This window comes from Triturus cristatus, chromosome 8 (genome assembly GCF_964204655.1).
Source record: "Triturus cristatus chromosome 8, aTriCri1.1, whole genome shotgun sequence".
Classification (NCBI taxonomy): Eukaryota; Metazoa; Chordata; class Amphibia; order Caudata; family Salamandridae; genus Triturus; species Triturus cristatus.
In genome coordinates, this window is record NC_140591.1 from 1687247100 (window position 1) to 1687267443 (window position 20344).

Sequence of the window (20344 nt, forward strand, 5' to 3'; positions counted from 1 at the left end):
CTACCAGTGCATCTCTGTGCCCTCTTCACCCTCTCTGTGCCCTCCTTACCCTCCGCTACTGCCAGGGCCTCTCTGTGCCCTCCTCAACCCCCACTGCTGCCAGGGCCTCTCTGTGCCCTTCTCATCCTCCACTACTGACGAGGGCCTCTCTGTGCCCTCCCCACTCTCCTCTACTGCCAGGGCCTCTCTGTGCCCTCTTCACCCTCTCTGTGCCCTCCTCTTGCCCTGTTCCATTACTTCCAGGGCCTCTCTGTCCCCTCCTCACCCTCCAATGCCAGGGACTACCCATTGCTTCCCGCCCTCCCCTGACTGCCCCCAACATACTGGCTGAGTGTGTCAATGAGGCATCGAGCTCCTTGAAGCCAGACCTCACTCAGCGCCTTAAGACTCGAATAATTCTTTGTTGTTGCATCATTTTGGTGCCAGGGCTCCATCACCAGATGTTGAGGGTTTGCTGGAACCAGGGCAAGGGGCACCAAGGGTCTGATTGGTACCAGCTACTGAAGGGCCACTTATGTAGGGTGTCTTAATATGCCAGGGCTCTGCTGCTGCTTCCCTGCACAGGCTTTCTTTATGCCAGGGCTCTGCTACAACATCCCTGCACAGGCACCCTTTATGCCAGGGCTATGCTGTAACATCCCTGCACAGGCTCTCCTTATGCCAGGGCTTTGCTATCTCATCCCTGCACAGGCTTTCTTTATGCCAGGGCTCTGCTGCAACATCCCTGCACGGGCTCTCCTTATGCCAGGGCTTTGCTATCTCATCCCTGCACGATCTCTCCTTATGCCATGGCTCTGCTGCTACATCTCTGCATGGGCTTTCCTTATGCTAGGGTTCTGCTGCTACATCACTGCTCGGGCTCTCATATGCAATGGCTCTGCTGCTACATCCCTGCACCGATTCTCTTTATGCCAGGGCTCATCATTCTACATTCATGCTCAGGCAATCCTTATGCTAAGGCTCTGCTGCTACATCCCTGCATGAGCGCGCCCTATTCCATGGCTTGGTTGCTACATCCCTGCACCGGCTCTCCTTATGCCAGGGCTCGACTGCTACAACCCTGCACGGGCTCTCCTTAAGCCAGGGCTCCTCTGTTTCATCCCTGTACAGCCATGCCTTATGCCAGAGGTCTGCTGCTACATCCCTGCATGGGCTCTCCTTATACCAGGGCTCTACTGCTACATCCTTGCATGGGCTCTCCTTATGCCAGGGCTCTACTGCTACATCCTTGCATGGGCTCTCCTTATGCCTAGGCTCTATTGCTATATCCCTGCACCGACTCTCCTTATGCCAGAATTCCATTGCTACATCCTTGCTCGGGCTCTCATTATGCCACGGCTCTCCTGCACACTGCACATGCTCTCTTTCTGCCAGAACTCTGCTGCTACATCAGTGCATGGGCTCTCCTTATGCCAGGGCTCGCTGCTACATCCCTGCACGAGCTCTCCTTATGCCAGAGCTCTGTTGCTGCATCCTTGGATGGGCTATTCCTATGCCAAGGCTCTGCTGCTACTTCCCTGCAGAGGCTCTCCATATGCCAGGGCTCTGCTGCTATATCCCTTCATGGGCTGTCCTTATGCCTGGACTCAGCTGCTACATCCCTGCATGGGCTCTCCTTATGCCATGGCTCTGCTTCTACATACCTGCACAGGCTCTCTATATGCCAGAGCTCGGCTGCTGCATCCCTTCATGTGCTCTCCTTATGCCAGGTCTTGACTGCTACATCCTTCCATGGGCTCTCCTTTTGCCGGACCCAGTTATAGGCGGTACAGCTGGTGCAGTGGCACCAAGACTTCGGCTGATCTCTAGCGCTTCATTTTACTTTGATGCTCGTTGGCAGGTGAGCGAGGTAGGACACCCCAAACCCTTTCTGGGTGGGGTCACGTGTCTGGGTGTTTGGGTGGTTCGGGACGGTCCAGTCGTCACTGGGGGAACGGTGACGTGGTGAGAAGTCCCAGGTTTGAGACCTGATTGTGTCACTTTGTGTCCCACCGGCTCATGCAAGAGCGGGTGATGGCGGAGTCAAGTACCAACCCCTCTTCGCGCTTGAAATAGGGGTGCGGTAGGAACTTCAGCACCCCAGATGACCAGAAGAGATTTCAGCAGGTGATAGGGCACTGTGCCTTTAAAACTGCTTCCTAAGGCAGACTGTGGTGTGTTCAGTGGTCATTGGTTAGCAGTATTTAAACCAGGGGGACACACTGCTATTAAAGAATTCTAACGCATTGTTTAATGCACCTCAGCTTTTAGATGTGTCTGGCTACAGAATGAAGACATTTTATAACATGAATTTAAGATACTCTTAATTGAACAGGGAGTTGGGAAATAAAACCTAAACAAAATGTTCTCCTAATTCATAGATTTATAAACTGCTTGCCACAACCCCTTCTAAAGCTTTCAAATCTTTCAGAATATATATATTTAGAAATGTAATACAAAGTTGACATCCAGCCTTTTGAGAGTAGAGTAAGATGGGAATATATATATATTTTCGTGGTGGATTAAATAAAAACTTGACAAGTTAATTGCACTTTGTGTGATGTTCAGAGGAGTAAGGCCTAAGCCCCCTGGTGGTGTGATGAGGTGGAACAGGTGCATTATAGAGTGCCCTCTGCACAGAGTGCTGTACATTCTCCACGTCACAAGGCGGCTCCTCCTCTAAGGCGCAGGAGCGTCGCCCCACTGCTCTGTGAGCACTTGAACTTGATAAAGGAAAAATAAAATGATAATATCAAGCGTTATTATAATTTTATTATTTTTGACTCGGCTAGTTGGGGGCGGGCTGGCTCTAACAGGAATAGGGGAGGGGTGGTAGGTACTCACTTAAGTGTGCAGGACTGTTTGGTCAGCCCTTTCGGCCCTTTGTAGCACAAAAGTAGAGCCTGGGTGGAGAACCTGCCCAGGCCCCCGGTCCCTCTCTGAGCGCCGCACCACTGGGCTCAGACCAATCAGAACGCTGCATTACACCCTGCGTGGAGAACATGCCCAGACCTCCAGTCCCTCTCTGAGCGCCGCACCACTGGGCTCAGACCAATCACAACGCTGCATTACAGCCTGTGTGGAGAACATGCCCAGGCCCTCAGTCCCTCTTTGAGTGCCGAGCCACGGCATTCAGACCAATCACAACGCTGCATTGCAGCCTGCGTGGAGAACATGCCCAGACGTCCAATCCCACTCTGAGCGACGCACCACTGGGCTCAGATCAATCACGATGCTGCATTAAATTGGGGAGAGGAATGTGTGTCCTCATGTAACGTAACTGGTGCTATGTAAAGCGCTCTGATACCCGATTCAGGTCAAGGTCGCGCTATATAAAACTCTGCAAAAAAAAACAAAATAAAGCCTGCGTGGAGAACATGCCCAGCCCCGAGTCCCTCTCTGAGTGCCGAGCCACAGCGCTCAGACCAATTACCATGCTGCTATCCTGTTCCTGGTTCCTGCCCCTGGAAGCGGCGAAGAGGACCGAGAGGCAGCAGCCGGCCTGCAGGTAAGTGCTTTTAAAAAAAAATAAATCTTTTACTTACCCCCTGCCTCCGTTAAATTGCGGCCGCTACTGCGGAGGCCCCCAGTCTCCCTGGTTTCTTACTGTCCAGCGTGTGTCTGGCGGCTCAGAAAGTGGCCATTTTCGTACAGTGCGTCATTGAGGTGCCCTGAACTTAGACTCCTGCCCCTCCCTACACCAATTAATGTTTATTGTTAAAAGCAAATGTCATGGGTGCCCGCGTGGTACTTTGTGGTTCCTTTAATCCCAGAGCCCTGTCTGTGGGGAGAGGCCACTAACAGGGTAGTGTCATAACACAACATTATTCCTGCTCCCTCAGAAAGTGGGGAGACCCCACATGTCACAGTAATCCACAGGCCTCAGTCTGAATGGAGGTCTCTTGAGGGGGGCCCACAGTAGGCCACAGGGGCCACAGGGCCCCGCACGACGCCCCTCTTGAGGGGCATCACTCTGCGGCCCAGCAAGGCTTGATGGGAATCGCGGTATCTGAAGAAGGTGCGGTAAAACCAGAGCCCTGCAGCGCCCCTTGGATGAACTGTAGAGAGGTGCAGGACAGACCAGGGGCCCAAAGGTGGCTTCCTGTCGTGCACGTCTGGGCTGTATGAACATGCCTTCTATAACGCCGACATGTTTGAGGTCCTGCCGCACAGTGAGACCACTTGACACATTCTGCCATGATTTGACAGGCAGATACCACTTCCTCTTAGAGGGGAAACCACGTGCTGCTGCTGTGTGAAGCAGAAGTGTTTCCAAAGAAAGTGTGGGGGAAGAGCTGCGAGCAGGACTGTTTGTCACGTACAATCTGTGATGAAACATTTGTGAGCTGTGACAGAGGGAGCGATGCTGTGAAGGTAAGAGGCGTTGCTGCCTGATTGTGAAGAATCACAGGTCTGCCTGCCTGAGGGAATGGTCTGGGCCGATGCAATGGCCAGTGACGTAGGTGGGGGTTTAGTGAGGGGAAGTTTGTACCCTAATGTAGCGAAGGAATGCCCCCCGCCATTGCTGGATTATTAGAATCCGGCCATAATTGAGGTGCAGGGTCCTCTCACACTCCTGTGCCCCGTTGCACTAAAATGCCTTCAGATTATTCTCTTGGCCAGTCAGTGGTATGCAGTGCAGAGGTATGCCGTGCAGTGGTAAGCCGTGCAGTGGTATGCCGTGCAGTGGTATGCCGTGCAGTGGTATGCCGTGCAGTGTTGTGCCATGCAGTGGTATGCAGTGCAGTGGTAAGCCGTGCAGTGGTAAGCCGTGCAGTGGTATGCCGTGCAGTGGTATGCCGTGCAGTGGTAAGCCATGCAGTGGTATGCCGTGCAGCGGTATGCCATGCAGTGGTATGCCGTGCAGTGGTAAACTGTGCAGTGGTATGCGGTGCAGTGGTATGCCGTGTAGTGGTATGCCGTGCAGTGGTAAACCGTGCAGTGGTAAGCCGTGCAGTGGTATGCCGTGCAGTGGTATGCCGTGCAGTGGTAAGCCATGCAGTGGTATGCCGTGCAGTGGTATGCCATGCAGTGGTATGCCGTGCAGTGGTAAGCTGTGCAGTGGTATGCGGTGCAGTGGTATGCCGTGTAGTGATAAGCCGTGCAGTGGTATGCCATGCAGTGGTATGTCGTGCAGTGGTATGCCGTGCATTGGTATACTGGTAATGTCTGCTAGGTATGTTACCGGGCACTCTGGGTTCTCTATGATGTGCCATGGGGTCCTGGGTGATGGTGCAGGTACTGGGTGTTATCTGGGCCTTTGATATGAAGTGTTGGGCAAAGTGGGCCCGATTCACAGAATTACGATTCACAGAATTAACTTAAGACAATATCCTAAATGTACTACTTTTGGTATTCACAGAATGGATTTACGACTACTAACTTTACGTCCGCACTCGGGCCGGCCCAGAGGTGGAGATGTCGGCCATGGCTAAATCTCCGCCACCGGACGGAAGCTCCGCCTCTGGCCAGAATTTCCAGCCCGAGTGTGGACGTAAAGTTAGTAGTCGTAAATCCATTCTGTGAATACCAAAAGTAGTAAGTTTAGGATGTTGTCTTAAGTTAGTTCTGTGAATCGGGCCCTTGGTGTGCTGCTGGGTATTGTCGCTGTGCTGTGCAGAGCACTCCATGAAATAAATAAACTACTGTCAGAAAAAAAATACAAGGAATTGTCCAGTCCATTAAGAGTAGACGACGAGGGATGGGCGTTTCAGTTCCTTGAGCCGGAGGTCACTTGCGCAACTGCAACAGAAAGAGTCGCAGCTGCTCGGGGCAAATGCTGCCGCCCCCCCTCCCCCCCTCCCGTAACATGTTGGTAGAAATGGGGTATTTGTGTAGTTAGGAGGACTTTACTGGTAGCAGAGAGGACCCACGCCCATTGTGTAAACAACAGTCACATGCCCTCAACCAGCAAACACATCAGGACCCAGGCCGGGGAAGGCAAAGCCGGACCCAATAGAGGCCTAGGGTAAAACGCCGGCCGGCGGCGGGACCCCTCCATGCCACGCCCCCGCAATCAGGAAAACCCGGCTAAGCCGGAGAGGGCAGGATAGGCCCACAAACAAACCAGGGGGGAGCGGGGAGGGAGTGCTCGCCGCCTGGACGGGGTTATGACCCGGAACAGCAACGAATCCGGACATGTGTGGCCGATAAGGAGGTTGGTCCCAAACTGGTGACAATCAGACGAAAGGCCTCCGTGCCGGCTTCTCAGTTACCACCAAGTCTTTAACACTCATCATACGCACCTGCCACTCCCGCCAGCTGAAGTCCACACTGGGGAAAATCCACCCTCAGTCCAGGGAAGTGCTGTGTTCAGTTCTCGCAGAAGCCTGCATTCAGATTACCCACCCGTTATGTACAATATTTGGGGTGTGCAGCGAATAAACTAAATGCATTGAGTGCACCCCAGGCTGGCGCAGCCCCCCAGTGTCCTGTATGGAATAGAAGCCTCTTTTCAACAGGCTCTCCCACGCCCCCATGAACCGCTCGCTGCTGTGACATGTTCAAGCTGTGTTTATGATGGGCTTGAAACTCTATATGGAATGTTTCTATGAAACATTTTAATACCTGGGCTCCTTCATGAGCTGCTCTCTATTGCAATACCCTTAAGCTCTTGTATATGACATAACTGACATTCTACATTAAATATTTTATATCTGCATACCTCACTAACTGTGCATCAACAATAAATAAATCCTGGTGTTCTTCAGGCACGCTTGGCAATGTTATGCCCTCCTGCACCTCGGCACACGCTCCCTGCCTCTGCCACCGGGTGTGATCCCGCTCATACCCAGACTTGAGGTTTCGTTGCGTGGTCGATGTTCTAATGGAGCAGTGGCCTCCTGCCCCATGTGGTTGATGTTCTAATGGAGCAGTGTCCTCCTGCCCCATGTGGTTGATGTTCTAATGGAGCAGTGGTCTCCTGCCCCATGTGGTCGATGTTCTGATGGCCCAGTGGCCTCTTGCCCCATGTGGTTGATGTTCTGATGGCGCAGTGGCCTCCTGCCCCATGTGGTCGATATTCTGATGGCGCAGTGGCCTCCTGCCCCATGTGGTCGATGTTCTGATGGCGCAGTGGCCTCCTGCCCCATGTGGTTGATGTTCTGATGGCTCAGCGGCCTCCTGCCCCATGTGGTCGATATTCTGATGGAGCAGTGGCCTCCTGCCCCATGTGGTTGATGTTCTGATGGAGTAGTGCCCTCCTTCCCCATGTGGTCGATGTTCTGATGGCGCAGTGGCCTCCTGCCCCATGTGGTCGATATTCTGATGGAGCAGTGGCCTCCTGCCCATGTGGTTGATGTTCTGATGGAGCAGTGGCCTCCTGCCCCATGTGGTTGATGTTCTGATGGAGCAGTGCCCTCCTGCCCCATGTGGTCGATATTCTGATGGCGCAGTGGCCTCCTGCCCCATGTGGTCGATATTCTGATGGCGCAGTGGCCTCCTGCCCCATGTGGTCGATGTTCTGATGGCGCAGTGGCCTCCTGCCCCATGTGGTCGATATTCTGATGGAGCAGTGGCCTCCTGCCCCATGTGGTTGATGTTCTGATGGAGTAGTGCCCTCCTTCCCCATGTGGTCGATGTTCTGATGGCGCAGTGGCCTCCTGCCCCATGTGGTCGATATTCTGATGGAGCAGTGGCCTCCTGCCCCATGTGGTCGATATTCTGATGGAGCAGTGGCCTCCTGCCCCATGTGGTTGATGTTCTAATGGAGCAGTGGCCTCCTGACCATGTGGTCGATGTTCTCATGGAGTAGTGCCTCCTGCCCCATGTGGTCGATGTTCTGATGGAGTAGTGCCCTCCTGCCCCATGTGGTCGATGTTCTGATGGCCCAGTGGCCTCCTGCCCCATGTGGTCGATATTCTGATGGCGCAGTGGCCTCTTGCCCCATGTGGTTGATGTTCTAATGGAGCAGTGGCCTCCTGACCATGTGGTCGATGTTCTCATGGAGTAGTGCCTCCTGCCCCATGTGGTCGATGTTCTGATGGCGCAGTGGCCTCCTGCCCCATGTGGTCGATATTCTGATGGCGCAGTGGCCTCCTGCCCCATGTGGTTGATGTTCTGATGGAGTAGTGGCCTCCTGCCCCGTGTGGACGATATTCTGATGGAGCAGTGGCCTCCTGCCCCATGTGGTGGATGTTCTGATGACGCAGTGGCCTCCTGCCCCATGTGATTATTGTTCTGATGACGCAGGGGTCTCCTGCCCCATGTGGTTGATGTTCTAATGGATCAGTGGCCTCCTGGCCATGTGGTCGATGTTCTGATGGAGTAGTGGCCTCCTGCCCCATGTGGTCGATGTTCTAATGGAGCAGTGGCCTCCTGCCCCATGTGGTCGATGTTCTGATGGCGCAGTGGCCTCCTGCCCCATGTGGTTGATGTTCTAATGGAGCAGTGGCCTCCTGGCCATGTGGTCGATGTTCTGATGGAGTAGTGGCCTCCTGCCCCATGTGGTCGATGTTCTGATGGAGCAGTGGCCTCCTGCCCCATGTGGTTGATGTTCTGATGACGCAGGGGCCTCCTGCCCCATGTGGTTGATGTTCTGATGGAGTAGTGGCCTCCTGCCCCATGTAATTGATGTTCTGATGGCGCAGTGGCCTCCTGCCCCATGTGGTCGATATTCTGATGGCGCAGTGGCCTCCTGCCCATGTGGTTGGTGTTCTGATGGAGCAGTGGCCTCCTGCCCATGTGGTCGATGTTCTGATGACGCAGGGACCTCCTGCCCCATGTGGTCGATATTCTGATGGAGCAGTGGCCTCCTGCCCCATGTGGTTGATGTTCTGATGGAGCAGTGGCCTCCTGCCCCATGTGGTCGATATTCTGATGGAGCAGTGGCCTCCTGCCCCATGTGGTTGATGTTCTGATGCCTCAGTGGCCTCCTGCCCCATGTGGTTGATGTTCTGATGCCTCAGTGGCCTCCTGTCCCATGTGGTTGATGTTCTGATGGAGCAGTGGCCTCCTGCCCCATGTGGTTGATGTTCTGATGGAGCAGTGGCCTCCTGCCCCATGTGGTTGATGTTCTAATGGAGCAGTGGCCTCCTGCCCCATGTGGTCGATGTTCTGATGGTGCAGTGGCCTCCTGCCCCATGTGGTCGATATTCTGATGGCGCAGTGGCCTCCTGCCCCATGTAGTCGATGTTCTGATGGAGTAGTGCCCTCCTGCCCCATGTGGTCGATGTTCTGATGGAGCAGTGGCCTCCTGCCCCATGTGGTTGATGTTCTGATGACGCAGGGGTCTCCTGCCCCATGTGGTTGATGTTCTAATGGAGCAGTGGCCTCCTGCCCCATGTGGTTGATGTTCTGATGGCGCAGTGGCCTCCTGCCCCATGTGGTCGATATTCTGATGGCGCAGTGGCCTCCTGCCCCATGTGGTCGATGTTCTCATGGAGTAGTGGCCTCCTGCCCCATGTGGTCAATGTTCTGATGGCGCAGTGGCCTCCTGCCCCATGTGGTCGATATTCTGATGGCGCAGTGGCCTCCTTCCCCATGTGGTTGATGTTCTGATGGCTCAGAGGCCTCCTGCCCCATGTGGTTGATGTTCTAATGGAGCAGTGGCCCCCTGCCCCATGTGGTTGATGTTCTGATGACGCAGGGGCCTCCTGCCCCATGTGGTTGATGTTCTGATGGAGTAGTGGCCTCCTGCCCCATGTGGTTGATGTTCTGATGGAGTAGTGGCCTCCTGCCCCATGTGGTCGATATTCTGATGGCGCAGTGGCCTCCTGCCCCATGTGGTCGATATTCTGATGGCGCAGTGGCCTTCTGCCCATGTGGTTGGTGTTCTGATGGAGCAGTGGCCTCCTGCCAATGTGGTCGATGTTCTGATGACGCAGGGGCCTCCTGCCCCGTGTGGACGATATTCCGATGGAGCAGTGGCCTCCTGCCCCATGTGGTTGATGTTCTGATGGAGCAGTGGCCTCCTGCCCCATGTGGTTGATGTTCTGATGGAGCAGTGGCCTCCTGCCCTATGTGGTCGATGTTCTGATGGTGCAGTGGCCTCCTGCCCCATGTGGTCGATATTCTGATGGCGCAGTGGCCTCCTGCCCCATGTGGTCGATGTTCTGATGGAGTAGTGCCCTCCTGCCCCATGTGGTCGATGTTCTGATGGAGCAGTGGCCTCCTGCCCCATGTGGTGGATGTTCTGATGACGCAGTGGCCTCCTGCCCCATGTGGTCGATGTTCTGATGGAGCAGTGGCCTCCTGCCCCATGTGGTGGATGTTCTGATGACGCAGGGGCCTCCTGCCCCATGTGGTTGATGTTCTGATGACGCAGGGGTCTCCTGGCCCATGTGGTTGATGTTCTAATGGAGCAGTGGCCTCCTGCCCCATGGGGTTGATGTTCTGATGGAGCAGTGGCCTCCTGCCCCATGTGGTTGATGTTCTGATGGCGCAGTGGCTTCCTGCCCCATGTGGTTGATGTTCTAATGGAGCAGTGGCCTCCTGCCCTATGTGGTCGATGTTCTGATGGTGCAGTGGCCTCCTGCCCCATGTGGTCGATATTCTGATGGCCCAGTGGCCTCTTGCCCCATGTGGTTGATGTTCTAATGGAGCAGTGGCCTCCTGCCCCATGTGGTCGATGTTCTGATGATGCAGGGGCCTCCTGCCCCATGTGGTCGATGTTCTGATGGCGCAGTGGCCTCCTGCCCCATGTGGTCGATATTCTGATGGCGCAGTGGCCTCCTGCCCCATGTGGTTGATGTTCTGATAGAGCAGTGGCCTCCTGCCCCATGTGGTCGATATTCTGATGGCGCAGTGTCCTCCAGCCCCATGTGGTTGATGTTCTGATGGAGCAGTGGCCTCCTGCCCCATGTGGTTAATGTTCTGATGGAGCAGTGTCCTCCTGCCCCATGTGGTTGATGTTCTGATGGCTCAGCGGCCTCCTGCCCCATGTGGTCGATGTTCTGATGGAGCAGTGGCCTCCTGCCCCATGTGGTTGATGTTCTGATGGAGTAGTGGCCTCCTGCCCCATGTGGTTGATGTTCTGATGGAGCAGTGGCCTCCTGCCCCATGTGGTTGATGTTCTGATGGAGTAGTGGCCTCCTCCCCCATGTGGTTGATGTTCTGATGGAGCAGTGGCCTCCTGCCCCATGGCTCAGCTTCATTTTGCATCCTCAAGAGTAAACAATGCTCACATGTCGAATGCTTGTCCTCTTTGCTGGCTTTGCTAAGGCCCTGCACGTCTTCCTCATCTGTTGCAGCTTCACTCGATGGTGCAGAAAGACATGACTCTCTTGACTGTGCAGCAGCTGGGAAAAATTGAGCAGCGATTTCCAGAAACACCCTCTTAGGACCTGCTTCTCACAAAATGGGGCTACTGCCTGTAGTTGCCAGGAAGAAAGGTTGCCTACCTGATTCTGGCAGCCAATCAGAAAGGAGAGAGGCATTTCCTTTTTTTTGTATTTTTATTCATCCATTCACTCTCCTCTATGTTAACATAGCCATAGCTTTACTATACAGTTGCTATTACAAATTATAATATGGTCTGGTGTGCACTTTTTTTCTTTAAATAATCACTTCACTGCAAAAAAAACATTGCCATATACAATGCCAATAGCTCCAAAGCCAACAAATGCGAGACCTATTGCATTGCAAATGCTTGTTATTTTCTGGAGTTCATAGCAGTAGGAGGGGGTTTGGGATGAGTAAAGGGGATGTGGAGGGGGAAGAGTCGGGGGAAGTGTTTAGAAAGGATTAATTGGGAGATCCGAATAGTAATCGAGGTATGAGATGATGAAAGGAAGGGTAGTGGAGGGAAGAGTCTAGAAAGGGTTATTTTGGGGCTCATAGTTGTGGCATGGGGTTTGGGATGAGTCAGAGAGGAGGTGGAAGATATATTGAGAGAGTTATAGGGTGAGAGCTAAGGTAGTGCATTGGAAAGACTAGTAAGATGAGCTTTGAGGTGAGTCAGAGTGTATTCAGAGTACATATTGTGAGAGATATAGACTGAGATATAGGGTCGTGCATTGGATATGCTGAATTAGAAGCAAAGAAATACATATAAAGATACACATGTACATGGAAGGTATATGCGTATAAGGAGGGTAATATATGTGGATTCAAGTGGCACTTAATAAACTCAGACTTTCAAGTGTTGCTGTATTTCATTTTTTTTGTAATGCAATAGTGAAGCAAATGTAGATAAATGATTATTATAAAACACTTATTTATGCAGTCACCTATATACATGTTAAACATAGAGTAATTTAACTGTAAGTAATATGTATATTTGTTAAGAAGAGATAACGAATATCTATATCTTTAAAACATAATTATTATGCATGTTTATACAAAGCAATACACATGTCGGTACAGATCTATAGTCTAAATAAATGCTCATATACAGAGGGATACGCTATATATTTATGTTTGAGTATAGTGTTTATGTGGCGAAGAGCCGACTCTTGAGTAGTCATCTGAAGATAAGGTGGTTATCCGTAGGTCTTATGTTTGAGGCTAAAGTGTTCCATAGTTTGGCTGCTTGTACAGAGAAGGATGTGCCCCCTAAATTTATTTTCTTGTACAGTGGGAGTTTGAGGCAAGGTGCCACTGCAGATAACACGAGGCTGCATCTGAGAGCCAGTCACATCCCACAGGGGGCTGGAAGAGTTTTTCACCACTGTGAACTGCTTTAAAATTCCTGTTTTAAACCATTTTATTTTCTTTTAAACTAAGCCTCACATATCGCTTTGAATCGCTTTTAAACAAGCCTCATTCTCACCTGCTCTCCCGCCTTGGTCCAGCACGGCTGTGTGCCGATTGTTTGTAGGGTGTGGCAAAGCAGAGTGCAATTACCCACACCTTGGGGCAGATTTATGTTGCACTTGCGCCACTTTTGCGCCGCCGTTGCGTCACTTTTGTGACGCAGCGGCGGCGCAAATCCTGCGCCATGGTGCGGGGTATTTACAACGTGACGCATCTGGGAGATGCGTCACGTTCTAAAGCCCTGCGCCACATGTAGGCGTTCCAGGGCAGGTGGGGGCGTTCCGGCACAGGAACGCCTCCTAAAAGTGGCTGAGTGAAATCTACAAGATTTCACTCAGTCACTTTTAGGCCCATGCTGCGTCAAAACCCTGCGCCTGCTTGAAGCAGGCGTAAGGATTGACACAGCATTGTACAGATAGGGCCCCCCACTTTTACGGCACAGATGCGTCACGCATCTGTGCCGTTTTTGCCCCATGGTGCGCCGCATTATAAATGCGGCGCATCCATGGTGGCGCAGCTGTGGCGCTTAATAATTGGCGCATCCCTGCTGATATGCAGGGATGCGCCAGTTAACATAAATCTGCCCCCTTGTTTTCTAAGAGGAGGGGGTGGAGCGGAGGAGGAGTTTCACCGAGAAACACCCTACTTAACTCTGATGTGCCAGCGGACGAGCGCAGCGGATGCATGCAGCAGGCGCGCTGCTGGCGCGCCTAAGGCAAGCCCATCCACGCCTGACCAGGCCCAGTGGCCATGAATCCTGGCTGTGGGTTACTCCATCACGATGTTAAATACACAGCGAATGAGCTAAAAAACCTGATGCCACCCATTTGGGAGGCATGCAAACACAATGTACACGGAGACAAGGAGTAGCTCTCCTGCGGCAATTGCAACAAGGATTTCACCTCAACAATAAGGAATACTCAACAGAGAGAAGGACTGTCCTTCCTCCTGCTGAACTGTAGATCCCTAACTAAACATAAATACGAAATTTACGATGTACTTGAGGAAAAAAAACCCGATGCCATGTTCCTGACTGAAACCTGGCTCCACGACAGCTCTACCCCGGACATCCTAGATGCCATACCGGAAGGCTACGGGATAGCAAAACAGGACCGGGTTCCACAAAGGGGGGGGGGGATGATTGCTATACTCTCTAAATCAATGATAAAATGTGACATTAAAAATCAGAAATTGACAAATGTGAGGGGATCTTTTTCACACTTGCAATAGCAGGCAACAGTACCATACCTGGTTTCCTGATTTACCGTCCTCCAGGGCCAGAAACACAATTCCAGTTTAGGTGAAAAAATCATACACACAGCCATACGTCACAGCAAACTCCTCGTTCTAGGGGACCTTAATATACACATTGATGAAACTACTAGACCTGAGGCACAAACTGTGTGTAAAGACCCCATGATCTTACACCTTTCCCTAAAAGTTAACGCACCTACACATCAAGCAGGACACATTTTAGATCCTATTTTCACTAATATAACTGACATGGAAGTGGGAGCATCTTGGCCAATCCCATAGTCCGATCACCACATAATCCCATTTCATATCCCACACACTAACCCAAGAGTCAGCTTACCCAAAAAGTTAGTAACCTGAAGGAGGTGGGAGAAGTTTAATCCTGACTCGTTCACGCAGGCGCTATGAAAAAATGAGCCAGAGCTGGATAAGGATAGTAACCTAGCCAACAGACAAGTGGGATCATGGATAACCGGAGCGCTGAATGAAATAGCGCCCCGGACGACCAAAAATACAAGGAGGAGGAGCATCTCAGCTCCACGGTTCAATGACACCTTAATGAAGGCCAAACACAAGTGCAAACAGTTGACACGCAGGTGGCGTAAGAACTACTGCGCAAACATTAAAGGAGAATATAAACAACAACAAAAAAACATACTACGCTATGATAAAGAAAACTCGTTGTGAGTTCTACACCGGGAAAATTGAAATGGCCAAAAACTCCTCAATAGAGATGTTTGCCATATTAAAATCCCTACACTCAGCAGATAGACTAACAGAGCGCCCCTCCACATCGGAGGAATCCTGCAATAGAATTGCCGACTTCTTTGCAGAGAAAGTGACAAAGATCTATGACACCTTCCCTAGAGAAGCACGCCAGGCCACTAGCCCCAAAGACACTACATCCACGGTAGTCAAAGTTGCAACCCTAGAGGAATTTATAATGCCAGAGCCAGATGTAATAAGGAAACTAGCAAACTGAATCAAATCAGGTTCACAGAGGGACCCAGCCCATCCCGAAATCTTATTACAAGGAGCAAATTGTATCGTACCTTTCATATCAGAACTTATCTCCCGGTCCTTCCAATCGGGAGAAGTTCCCTATGAATATAAGCAAGCTATGGTCCGCCCCTTAAGGAAAAAACCACAAATAGATTATGAGGTACTAGATAATCCACACCCCATCTAGCTCCTACCTTTCTTTGCTAAAATCGCAGAAAAAATAGTTAACACGCAGCTCACAAAACACATCGATAGTAATGACCTACTACACTGCTCACAATCCCGTTTCCGTGCCTCATATTCAACTGAAACCGCCTTGCTCCTGGCCACAGAATCTCTAAGACAACGGGCGGACGAAGGACACACAGCTGCACTGATCCTGTTGGCCTCCTCCTACAGAGATTATAATCCTGTGGAATCAGGGGTACAGCTCTGAGCTGGATGAAATCCTTCCTGGCGGAAAGGGGTTTCCAGGTTACACAAGACACTTTCACTTCCAAGACATCTTCCCTATTACAAGGAGTTCCCCAGGGGTCAATACTGAACCCCACATTGTTCAACCGATATATGGGACCCCTTGCTAATATAGTGGAAGGCCACAAAGTGTCCATTGTATTTTACGCTGACGATGCTCAGTTTATCGTCACACTATCGCAAAACCCAGAACTTAATGCACATCAATTCTTCCAATGTATGGAGGAAGTAACAGCATGGATGGCAGACCACTGCTTAAAACTTAATGGCAGTAAGACAGAAGTGATGGTAATGGGGAGAGCGCCTTCTATCTGGACATTAGTTGGTGGTAGGAAGCACTTGGCCAGCTCCCAACCCCTAAAACCAAAGTCAAGAACCTGGGAGTTTGGCTTGACCCCAACCTGACATATGAAAATCAAATCCGAAAAATAACAGGCAATTGTTTCGTAACGCTAAAAACCCTACGGAAAGTCATTGACCTGCTACCGGTTCAAGCCAGAAAAACTATAATACATGCAGTGGTCACCTCTCAGATTGACTACGGCAATGTTCTATATCTAGGTGTAGCACATAAAAGGCTGATGAAGCTGCAATCAGTCCAAAACGCCTCTGCCCAGCTAGTGCTGAATCTACCTAGAAGATCGTCCAACACAAAGGCCCTGGCCAAATTGCATTGGTTGCCTGTGGGCAAGAGGATCCTGTTCAAGGCAATGGGCTTCTGCCATCGTATCCTAGCAAATAAAGGCCCAAGTTATCTACAAGACATGATTACACCCTACACCCCCAACAGAAGCCTAAGATCTGAAGGAAAATCACTGGTAATAGTACCCAGATTTAGGAAGGCCAGGCTAGGAGGCTACTCTTTCAAATACCTGGCAGCAAAACATAGGAATTCACTGCCATGTGAAGCTGCCTTTAGGAAAAGACTGAAACTTGTTTTTTCCCCACCTATAAACCTTAAGAGACCTTGAAACATTACAACTAGGGCTCTCCTACCTATCTCGTGTCATTTCTGAGTTTCTGCTCAGCCCAGGGACACACCGTTGGTGTAACCAGGCGCTCTACAATTGCTAATGATGATGATGATTTAGAGCGGACGTTTCTTTGTTGAATGTGTTTGGTGATTTAATTCCTGATGAAGAGTGTTCCCATTCCATGTATTGTTTTGTTGGTAATACAAAGCAGCTTGAATGTGGATCTTCTGGCAACCGGTAACCAATGCAGGGCTTTCAAGGCAGGGGAGATGTGGTCTCGCGGTTTGATATGCAAGGGTAGTCTGGCAGCCGAGTTCTGAATCCATTGTAGTCGTTTCATGGTCATTAAAGGTGATCCATGGTAGAGGCTATTGGCTTAATCGAGTTCAGACGGAACAAGGGAGATGGTAGCCTGGACCCTGTGTGGAAATCCCAGATGGGGAAAGATGTGTCGCAGAGGTTTTATAGTGACAAAGCTTGATCTTGCTAGTTTGTCTACTTGGGCATTCATTGATAGCTTGGAGTCCACGGTCATTCCGAGGTTTTTTACTTCCTTTTACACTTTAGGTGGTGTTCCCAGATCATCAGGCCAGGTGGCGAGCAGATCATAATGTTTCCAATTGCCGCACGTGAGTATTTCTATTTTGGAAGTATTCAGTTTGAGATGGCTCCACATCATCCATTGATCCAGGGCTCTGGGACAACTGAAAATTGGCAAGTTTGCATTGTCTTTGGTGCTTTCCAATTTAAGGAGTATTTGCGTGTCATCTTCATAGTTATAGCACGTGAGGTGAAATTGGTTGATCAGTGCTGGTAATGACTTCATGTAAATGTTGAAAAGCATGGGTGAGATGATAGAGCCTTGCAGGACTCCTGCTTTTGTGAAGTACGATTTGGAAGAGAAAGGGGGTACGAATGGCATTAGTTCTGTTGTGAAGGTAGGATGTGATCAAGTCTAGAGCAGTCCCCTCTATGTCGGCTTCATAGAGTCTTTGTGTCAAGAGTGTCATGGTCAACCGTGTCAAAGGCAGCCGAGAGGTCCAAGAGGAGTAGTACAGCAACCCCGTTCTGGTCAACTGTGTCCTTAAGGGCATCCAGATGGCAATAAGGGCAGATTCTGTGCCTCTTCCTTGACGGAATCCTATTTTGGAGTCTGAAAGTATGGCGTTGTCTTCAATGAACTGTGACATCAGGACGAAAGCTGCTCTTTCTATCAGTTTGCCCAGGAAAAGTCCATTTGTAATTGGTCTGTAGTTGTCGAGGTTAAGCGGATCCAGGTTTGTTATCTTCAGTAATTGTTTATGATTCTTCTTACTGGTGTGGCAGCGAAGTAGTTTGAAGGATTATCTTGACGGCTTGCAATGGGCACGGGTCAGAAGGGTTGCCGGAAGGCCTGCTTGCTTTGACCAGGTCCATAAATTCAACGTGTGAAATTTGTTGGAAGGAATTGAGAGTCTGGGTTAGCACATTCTTGGTTTGTTGGTTTGGAAAAGGGTTTGTGCTGATGGCTTTTCTTTGTTTTAAAAAGGTTTCCAAGGTGTCTGCTTTGTTCGTGTAATAATTTGGCAGTTTGTGAAATTTTGATTAATGGAATGAACTCCTTCTAGGCAATTTGGTTTATGAAATTCAGTGAGAATTTTATAGAATTGTTTATTTGCACCTTTAGCATTTTGAATTCTGACTGAATAGTACATTTTTTTATCTTTTTGATTGCTGACTTGTATAATCTGTTAAGGTTCTGTAGGCGAAGTTTGTCTTGTTTGGTGTTCGTTTTGAGCCAAGTACTTTGCAGTTTTCTAATTTGCTGTTTTATCTCTTTTATCTCTGTATTCCTCTAGGGTGCCTGTTTTCTTTTGTTCTTTTGTGTCGTTATTAGGGGTATTAGGATATCAAAAACGTCCTGTAGCCACTCATATAGTTTTTTAACAGAGTTTATTGCGTCTTGATCTGTACTGGATGTTAGCTGTGTTTCTAAGCGTTCAAAATTGAGTTTGTTCCAGGGTCGATAGGTGGATGCATGTAAGGGGGTTTTAGGTGTGTTGCTTTGTGTTGTTTTAGCAAACGGTGGTGCTATCATGTGACGGGAGTAAAGCTACCTTGTTTTGTATTTTCGAAAATGACATCTAGGATGTGTCCAGCGATGTGTGTGAGTTTGTGGACAATCTGATGCAGGTTCAGTGTGTCTGGGCCATTGATGAATGTTTTCGGATGGATCATATTGGGTTGTCAAACGAAACGCTGTGGTCACACAGAACGCATGGGTTGGATTATAGTGTTATCAGGTTAGAAACTGTGGGACATATTTACAATGAAGTGGCAGAGCGCAGCATTAGCCTCCTTAGTTTAACGCCGTGCTCTGCCACTTTGGAAACGCAGGGCTGCACCATATGTACAACAATAAATATCCCCCTGCGTTTCCCCCCTGCGCTGGCGCTAAACTTAGCAGCCTAGCGCCAATGCAGGCACCCTTGCACCATAGAGAAAGGGTGTCTGCATTAAGGGGAAGATTGTTTATGTGCAGGAAGGTACCCCTTTGAGGAAATATGGATTTTATGATCAATTGTGTCCCCTATCTTAGACCCCAACGGCTCCATGTACGTGCTACAAGTACATGTATGTTCCCTCCACTTCCAGCTATGAAGACGCAAATACATGTGCGTCCAACGTTAACATGTCCTCTTTCAGATCCGCCATGAATGGGTCGGATATTCCGTTCCTAAGTATGCTTGGCCACCGACTTTATATGGTGCACCTTTCACGTTTTACAGCTCTAGCAAGTAGGCCCTGAATTCTGCCATCTAGCCTTTTCCTGCTTTCTGCCTCTGAAAGCTCCAGCCTGGACTCGCATCTGTATCTCTGACCTTTGCCTTACTCCCTGCGAGGCTAAACGGTGCCTGGCTCGGCCTGTTGCCTGCCAAGACTGTATTTCGCCTTCAAGTTATCTGCTCCGCTCCTCAAACCAATACATTCCTGTCTAGTAGTTTAGGTAAACATCCTTCCAGCTGCAGAGCAAAGGGCCCGGCCTCACTGTCTCCGTGCAAGTAATTCATAGCTCCCGTTACCTTGGTAGGCCCATGCCCCCTCGCATCTCATGTAGACACGTAGACGCTTGTACACGCACTAGCAGTCAGTATAGAATAGACTCTGTCCGAGAGACCTTTCCTTCCAGATAATATAGTTCCTTAAACACAAGATATTAGATACGATTTGGGATTAGGTTGTCCTGACATCCCAGACTTCTGTCTCCTCATGTAGGGCTAAATGTCAAGTCCCCTTCACCCTCTAGTTACACGTCAATCACACGTCATGCAGCTGCGCGCGCATCTCTGTCATATATTTCTGCTGACATTGCAGGATTCTCTTATGAATCCACCCACCTGTGACATCCCCATAATGACGTTTCTAGTATACGCCTATTGTAACGCCTATTGTAACGCCTTTTTTATTACGTATGTGTATTCTTATCTTTCCTATCAGCTGTTACGCCTCCTGCATCTGTCTTTACTGTAATGCATTGACTATATATATGATAACCTGTCAATAATGTATTGCCTATCCCTTCCTGAACCTTCGTGGTGACGGAACCCGATTGCCTGGTTCGAACCAATTCCTTTGTAAGGAATAAATTCCCTTTTAAAACCTCAAATACCACGGATTCTGCCTCTTATTTTTACTGAGTTATTCTTATTGAACTTTACCGCATAAATTAAGTCTAGGTAATTTAAATTTACCACATAATTGGCGCCCGAATAGGGACACCTTCCCCACCTCACGCGCCGGAGGTGCGTTGCAGGCCCGGTCTCCTGCCACAGCCGGACGGACAACTACGCGTACCCGCAGGATTTCCTGTATCTCCCTCCGGCCAACGGAGGTGACTGAGGCTGCGATCAACACCCAGACGAGGCGGTGAGGAGTGCGGAGGATCCCGACCAGAGCCTAGCTGAGAGAGCAAGATCCGAGGTATACAG

At 50.2% G+C, this 20344-nt stretch overlaps 1 protein-coding gene across 1 annotated transcript in view; it reads left to right on the forward strand.

The window, feature by feature from the left end:
• Positions 1-4283: 4283 nt before the first annotated feature.
• The window catches only part of LOC146808610 (NACHT, LRR and PYD domains-containing protein 3-like), a 567098-nt gene continuing 551037 nt past the window's right edge, over positions 4284-20344 (forward strand). Inside the window, exon 1 of the mRNA XM_085623640.1 lies at positions 4284-4353. The gene's annotated coding sequence lies outside the window, so the exon portion shown is untranslated. The remainder of the gene's footprint in view (positions 4354-20344) is intronic.